General features: G+C 36.7%; 1 pseudogene; it reads left to right on the top strand.

Annotated features, from left to right (window-relative positions):
- The window catches only part of LOC135570975 (neurotrypsin-like), a 57295-nt pseudogene that overhangs the window by 48846 nt on the left and 949 nt on the right, over nt 1-7500 (top strand).

Genomic DNA, 7500 nt, shown 5'->3' with positions numbered 1-7500 from the left:
TTAGTGGTGTTGAGGTGTGTTTAGTGGTGTTGAGGTGTGTTTAGTGGTGTTGAGTGTGTTTAGAGGTGTTGAGGGTGTTTAGTGGTGTTGAGAGTGTTTAGTGGTGTTGAGGTGTGTTTAGTAAGTTGAGGAGTGTTGAGAGTGTTTAGTAGGTGTTGGTGAGTGTGTTTAGTGGTGTTGAGAGTGTGTTTAGTGTGTTGAGGTGTTGAGGTGTGTTTAGTGGTGTTGAGGTGTGTTTAGTGGTGTTGAGGTGTGTTTAGTGGTGTTGAGGTGTGTTGTAGGTAGGTGTTTGAGGTGTTGAGTGTTTAGTGGTGTTGAGGTGATGTTTAGTGGTGTTGAGGTGTGTTTAGTAGGTGTTGAGAGTGTGTTTAGTGGTGTTGAGAGTGTGTTTAGTGGTGTTGAGAGTGTTTGAGTAGTGTTGAGGGTGTGTTTAGTGGTGTTGAGAGTCGTTTTAGCGGGTATTGAGGTGTAGTGTTGAGGGTGTTTAGTGGTGTTGAGAGTGTGTTTAGATGGTGTTGAGAGTGTGTTTAGTGGTGTTGAGGTGTGTTTAGTGGTGTTGAGAGTGTTTTAGTGGTGTTGAGGTGTGTTTAGTGAGTGTTGAGAGTGTGTTGTATGTGTTTAGTGATGTGAGGTGTGTTTAGTGGTGTTAGGTGTGTTTAGTATGATGTGTTGAGAGTGTTTAGTAGTGTTGAGTGTGTTTAGTGGTGTTGAGTGGTTTAGTAGTGTTGAGTGTGTTTAGTAGTGTTGAGGTGTGTTTAGTATTGTGTTGAGATGTTTAGTGGTGTTAGTAATGTGTTAAGTGTTGAGAGTGTTTAAGTGTATTGAGAGTGTTTAGTAGTGTTGAAGTGTATTTAGTAATTATTGGAGTGTTTAGTGGTGGTGAGAGTGTGTTTAGTGGTGTTGAGGTGTGTTTAGTGGTGTTGAGAGTGTGTTTAGTGGTGTTGAGGTGTAGTGTTTAGTGGTGTTGAGGTGTATTTAGTGTGGTGTTGAGTGTGTTTAGTGGTGTTAAGTGTTGGTGTGTGAGAGTGTGTTTAGTAGGTGTTGAGTGTGTTTAGTGGTGTTGAGGGTGTGTTTAGTGGTGTTGAGAGTGTTAGAGGGTGTGTTGAGAGTGTGTTTAGTGGTGTTGAGGTGTGTTTAGGGTGTTGAGTGTTGAGAGTGTGTTTGAGTGGTGTTGAGAGTGTATTTAGTAGTGTTGAAATTGTGTTTAGTGGTGATGAGAGTGTGTTTATTAGCTGTTGAGTGTTGAGAGTGTGTTTAGTGGTGTTGATGGGAGTGTTTAGTGGTGTTGGAATTATTTAGTGAAGTGTTGAGGTGTGTTTAGTGGTGTTTAGGAAGTGTTTAGTAGAGTGTTGATGAGTAGTGTTTAGTGGTATTGAGAGTGTGTTTAGTAGTGTTGAAGTGTGTTTAGTAGTGTTGAGGAGTGTTTAGTGGTGTTGAGTATTTAGTGTGTTAGTGTATTGAATGTTGAGGTGTGTTTAGTGGTGTTGCGTAGTGGTGTTGAGGTGTTGAGAAGTGTTTAGTGGTGTTGAGGTGTGTTTAGTGGTGTTGAGTGTGTTTAGAAGTGTTGAGTGTTTAGTGGTGTTGAGGTGTGTTTAGTGGTGTTGAGAATTGTGTTTAGTAGTTGTTGAGGTGTTTTAGTGAGTGTTGAGGTGTTGAGGTGTTTAGTGGTGTTGAGGTGTGTTTAGTAGTGTTGAGTGTGTTGAGATGTTGTTTAGTAGTGTTGAGATGTGTTTGAGTGGTAGTTGAAATTGTGTTTAGTAGTAGTGTGTAGTGGTGTTGAGGTGTATTTGTAGTGGTGTTGAGGTGTTGAGGTTGTTGAGAGTGTGTTTAAGTGGTGTTGAGGTGTGTTTAGTAGTTAGGTGTTGAGAGTGTGTTTAGTGGTGTTGAGATGTGTTTAGTGGTGTTGAGAGTGTGTTTAGTGGTGTTGAGGTGTGTTGAGTAGTGTTGAGTGTTTAGTAGGTGTTGAGGTGTTTAGGGTGTTGAGATGTGTTTAGTGGTGTTGAGTGTGTTTAGAGGTGTTGAGAGTGTTTAGTGAGTGTTGAGGTGTGTTTAGTGGTGTTGAGAGTGTGTTTAGTGGTGTTGAGAGTAGTGTTGAGAGTGTGTTTGAGCGGTGTTGAGAGTGTTTAGTGGTGTTGAGGTGTGATGTAGTGTTTAGTAGTGTTGAGTGTGTTTAGTAGTTGTTGAGAGTGTTTAGTAGTTGTTGAGAAGTGTTTAGTGGTGTTGAGGTGTGTTTAGTGAGTGTTGAGAGTGTGTTTAGTAGTGTTGAGTGTGTTTAGTAGTGTTGAGAGTGTTTAGTGTGTATTGAGAGTGTGTTTAGTGGTATTTAGGTGAGTGGCGTTTGAGAATTGAGGTGTGTTTAGTGGTGTTAAGAGTGTGTTTAGTGGTGTTGAGAGTGTTTAGTGAGTCATTGAGGTGTGTTTAGAGTGTGTTTAGAAGTGTTGAGGTGTGTTTAGTGGTGTTGAGAGTGTTTAGAGTGTTAGAGTGTATTTAGTAGTGTTGAGATGTTGAGATGTTGAGAGTGTATTTAGTAGTGATAAAAGTGTTTAGTGGTGTTGAAGTGTATTTAGTAGGTATTGAGTATTGAAGTTGTATTTAGTAGTGTTAGTGTTGAAGTGTGTTTAGTGGTATTGAGTATTGAGGTGTGTTTAGTAGTATTGAAGTGTGTTTTAGTGGTGTTGAGATGTGTTTAGTGGTGTTGAAGTGTTGAGAGTGTTTAGTGGTGTTGAGGTGTGTTTAGTAGTTGTTGAGAATTGTGTTTAGTAGTGTTGAGAGTGTTTTAGTGGTGTTGAGAGTGTGTTTAGTGGTGTTGAGGATGTGTTTAGTGGTGTTGAGAGTGTGTTTAGTGTGTTAGAATTGAGGTGTGTTTAGTGGTGTTGAGAGTGTGTTTAGATGGTGTTGGAGTGTGTTAGTAGTGTTGAGAGTGTTGAGAGTGTGTTTGAGTGTGAGTATGTGAATTGTTTAGTAGTGTTGAGGTATTCAGATGTATTGAGTAGTGTTGGAGTGTGTTTAGTGAGTGTTGAGAGTGTGTTTAGTGGTGTTGAGAGTGTTGAGAGTGTGTTTAGTGATGGTGTTGAGGTGTGTTTAGTGGTGTTGGAGAGTGTGTTTAGTGGTGTTGAGGTGTTGAGGTGTGTTTAGTGGTGTTGAGGTGTTTAGTGTGTGTTGAGTGGTGTTGAGTGGTGTTGAGAGTGTGTTTAGTGGTGTTGAGAGTGTGTTATAGTGGTGTTGAGTGTGTTTAGTGAGTGTTGAGGTGTTGAGAGTGTGTTTAGTAGTGTTGAGAGTGTGTTTAGTGGTATTGAGATGTGTTTAGTAGTGTTGAGGTTGTGTTTAGTGGTATTGAGGTGTATTGTAGTGTATTTGAGTAGTTATTTAAGTGGTGTTGAGTAGTGTGTATTTAGTGGTATTGAGGTATATTTAGTGAGTATTGAGGTGTGTTTAGATGAAGTATTAGAGTGTGTTTAGTGGTGTTGGGGTGTGTTTAGTGGTGTTTGTGGTGTTGAGTGTGTTTAGTAGTGTTGAGGTGTTGAGTGTGTTTAGTGGTGTTGAAGTGTGTTTAGTGAGTTGTTAGAGGTGTGTTTAGTAGTGTTGAGGTGTTGAGAGTGTGTTTAGTAGTGTTGAGGAGTGATTTAGTGGTATGTTGTTTAGTGGTGTTGAGGTGTGTTTAGTGGTGTGTGAGGTGTGTTTAGTAGTGTTGAGAGTGTGTTTAGTAGTGTTAGAGTGTGTTTAGTGAAGTGTTGAGAGTGTTTAGTAAGTGTTGAGAGTGTATTTAGTAGTGTGTTGAGGTGTGTTTAGTGGTGTTGAGGTGTGTTTAGTAGGTGTTGAGAGTGTGTTTAGTGGTGTTGAGAGTGTGTTTAGTGGTGTTGAGGTGTGTTTAGTGGTGTTGAGGTGTGTTTAGTGGTGTTGAAGAGGTGTTGTAGTAGTGTGTTTAGTGGTGTTGAGTATGTTTGTAGTGTTGAGATGTGTTTAGTAGGTATTGAGAGTGTGTTTAGTTGGTGTTGAGTGTGTTTAGTGGTGTTGAGATGTGTTTAGTGGTGTTTAGTAGTGATGTTAGTGTTTAGTGGTGTTGAGAATGTGTTTAGTGGTGTTGAGGTGTGTTTAAGTGGTGTTGAGGTGTGTTTAGTAGTGTTGAGAGTTGTGTTTAGTAGTGTTGAGATGTGTTTAGTAGTGTTGAGGTGTGTTTAGTGGTGTTGGGGATTGTGTTTAGTAGTGTGAGGTGTGTGTGAGTGTGTTTAGTAGTGTTGAGAGTGTTGAGTGATGTTAGTAGTGTTGAGAGTGTGTTTAGTAGTGTTGAAGTAGTGTATTTAGTAGTTGTTGAGAAGTTGTGTTTAGTAGTGATGAGTGTATTTGAAGTGAGTGTTGAAGTATTTAGTAGTGTTGAAGTGGTATTGTTTAGTGAGTATTGAGAATGTATTTAGTAGTGTTGAGAGTGTGTTAGTGATGTTGAGTAGTTGAAAGTGTATTAGTAATGTGATTGAAAGTATTTAGATAGTGTTGAGAGGTGTATTTAAGTAGTGTTGAAGTGTGTTTAGTAGTGAGTATTGAGAGTGTATTTAGTAGTGTTGAGTGTGTTTAGTAGTTGTTGAGAATTAGTGTTTAGTAGTGTTGAGGTGTGTTAGAGTGTTAAGTAGTGTTGAAAAGTAGTGCTTAGTAGTGATAGTGTTAGTAGTGTTGAGAGTATTTAGTAGTATTGAGAGTGTATTTAGTAGTGTTGAAATGTGTTTAGTGGTATTGAGGAGTGTTTAGTGGTATTAGAATGTATGTTTAGTATATAGTGTTGAGAGTATTTAGTAGTGTTTGAAAGTGTGTTTAAATGGTGTTGAGATGTGTTTAGTGGTATTGAGTATTTAAAGGAATATTGAAGTGTGTTTAGTGGTATTGAGGTGTGTTTAGTGGTGTTGAGGTGTATTTAGAAGTGTTGAGAGTGTGTTTAAGTGGTGTTGAAGTGTGTTTAGTGGTGAGTGTGTTTGAGTGGTGTTGAGTGTGTTTAGTATTGAAGTATTGAGTGTATTTAGTAGTATTGAATGGTGTTAAGTTGTGTTTAAAGTAGTGTTGAAGTATTTAGTAGTGTTGAAGTAGTGTTTAGTGTGTATGAGATGTGTGTTTAGTAGTGTTGAGTGTGTATTTAGTAGTGTTAAAGTGTATTTAGTAGTATTGAGGAAGTGTTTAGTGGTGTTGAGGTATGTTAAGTGGTGTTGAGGTAGTGTTGAGGTGTTGTTTAGTGAAGTGTTAGAGAGTGTGTTTACAGTGAGTATTGAGAGTGTATTTAGAGAGTGTTGAGTGTGTTTAGTAGTGTTAGAGAGGTGTGTTTAGTGGTATTGAGGTGTATTTAAAGTGTGTTAAATGTATTTAGTGGTGTTGAGATTGAGGTGTATGTGTAGTGGTGTTAGAGTGTGTTTAGTAGTATTGAAGTGTGTTTAGTAGTGTTGAAGTGTTTAGAAGTGTTGATGTGGTGAGATATGTTTAGTAGGTATTGAGATGTGTTTAGTGGTATTAAGTGTGTTTAGGGTATTGAGTGTGTTGAGAGTGTGTTATAGTGGTGTTGAGATTGTATTTAGTAGGTGTTGAGAGATGTGTTTAGTAAGTGTTGAGAGTGTTTAGTGAGTGTTGAGATATTTAAGTAGTGTTGATAGTAGTGTTTAGTAGTGTTGAAGTGTATTTAGTAGTATTTAAGAGTGTTTAGTTAGTGTTGAAGAGTGTTTGGTAGTGTTGAGAAGTGTGTTAGTAGTATTGAATGTGTTTAGTAGTGTTAAGTGTGTTTAGTAGTGTTGAGTGATGTTTAGTAGTGTTGAGATGTGTTGTGAGTAATGTTAGAGTGTGTTTAGTAGTGTTTGAGAGTATGTTGGTGATGTTGAGGTGTTTAGTGGTGTTGAGGTGTGGTTACAGAGTGTGTTTAGTGGTGTTGAGAGTGTGTTTAGTGAGTGTTGGGGATGTGTTTAGTAGTAGTGTTGAGATGTGTTTAGTAGGTGTTGAGAGTGTGTTTAGTGAGTATTGAGAATTGTGTTTAGTAGTGTTGAGAGTGTTGAGGAGTGTTTAGTAGTATTGAGATGTGATTTTAGTGGTGTTGAGTGTGTTTAGTGAGTGTTGAAGTTAAGTGTTTAGTAGTGTTGAGTGTGTTTTAGTAGTGTTGAGGTGTGTTTTAAGTGGTGTTTGAGAGTGTGTTTAGTAGTGATTGAGATGTGTTTAAGTAGTGTTGAGTGTGTTTAGTAGTGTGTTATTGAGAAGTGTTGAAGTGTGTTGAAGTATTTGTAGTAGTGTTGAGATGTGTTTAGTGGTGTTAAGGTGTGTTTAGTAGTGTTGAAAATTGTGTTGTAGTAGTGATTGGCTGAGTTGTTGAGATTGTGTGTTTAGTGGTGTTGAGTATGTTGAGAGTGTTTAGTAGTGTATTGAGAGTGTTTAGTGGTGTTGAGAGTGTGTTTAGTGAGTGTTGAGAAATTGTGTTTAGTAGTGTTGAGGTGTGTTTAGTGGTGTTGAGGAGTGTTGTATTAGTAGTGTTGAGGAGTGTTTAGTGGTGTTGAAGTGTGTTTAGTAGTGTTGAGGTATTTAAGTAGTGTTGAGAGTGTGTATTAGTGGTGTTGAGTAGTATTTAAGTAGTGTTGAGGTGTTGAGGTGGTTAATGTGATGTTTAGTAGTGTTGAAGTGTGTTTGAGAGTATTGAGTGTGTGTTAAAAGTTGTGTTTAGTAGTGTTAGAGTGTGTTTAGTAGTGTTAAGTGTATTTAGTGATGATGAGTTTTAGAAGTGTTGAGTATGTTTAATTGGTGTTGAGTGTGTTTGAAGTGGTGTTAAGAAGTGTGTTGATTAGTGGTATTGAGTAGTGTTGAGAGTGTATTTTAGTGATGTTGGTGACATGTTTAGTGTAGTGTTGAGTATTGAGAGTGTGTTTAGTGGTGATAGAGAGTGTGTTTAGAATGAGTAGTAAAGAAATTAGTATTCAGAAAAGTGGTGTAGAAAGTATTCGAGTTATTGAAGTATGCTAAGTGGTGAATGAAGTATTTAAGTAGTGATGAGAAGTATTTAAGTAGTGACTAGAAGTCACTATATTTATTTAATGAAGTATATTTGAAAAGTATTAAAGTATATGTTAAAGTTATTGTTAATTATTAAAGTTACTGTTTAAGTAGTATTAAGTATTGAGTGTTGATGTATATTTAAACTCTATTATAAAGTTATTATTATTAAATTGTTTAAGTATTAAAAGTATATTCATATATTACCAAAAGTTATTTAAGTATGAAGTATATTTATTATTACTATAGCATTATATTCAATTTATTATTCTTCTTTAATATTATTATATATTTAGTATAAAATTATATTATTATTTATTAAATTATGTTTCTTCTTATATAAAATGCCAAAAATTTAAGTATATAAGAATATATTTATTATTGTAAAAATGCTACAAGAAAGCTGTATTATATTACAAGTCTACCCAACATTGCTATTTATTCTTATTTATCCTTACCTTAATTACCACATTTTACCATACAAAATACTGTTTGTTT

This window comes from Oncorhynchus nerka, unplaced genomic scaffold, assembly GCF_034236695.1.
Source record: "Oncorhynchus nerka isolate Pitt River unplaced genomic scaffold, Oner_Uvic_2.0 unplaced_scaffold_868, whole genome shotgun sequence".
NCBI classification, from domain to species: domain Eukaryota; kingdom Metazoa; phylum Chordata; class Actinopteri; order Salmoniformes; family Salmonidae; genus Oncorhynchus; species Oncorhynchus nerka.
This window is presented reverse-complemented; position numbering and strand designations above follow the sequence as displayed.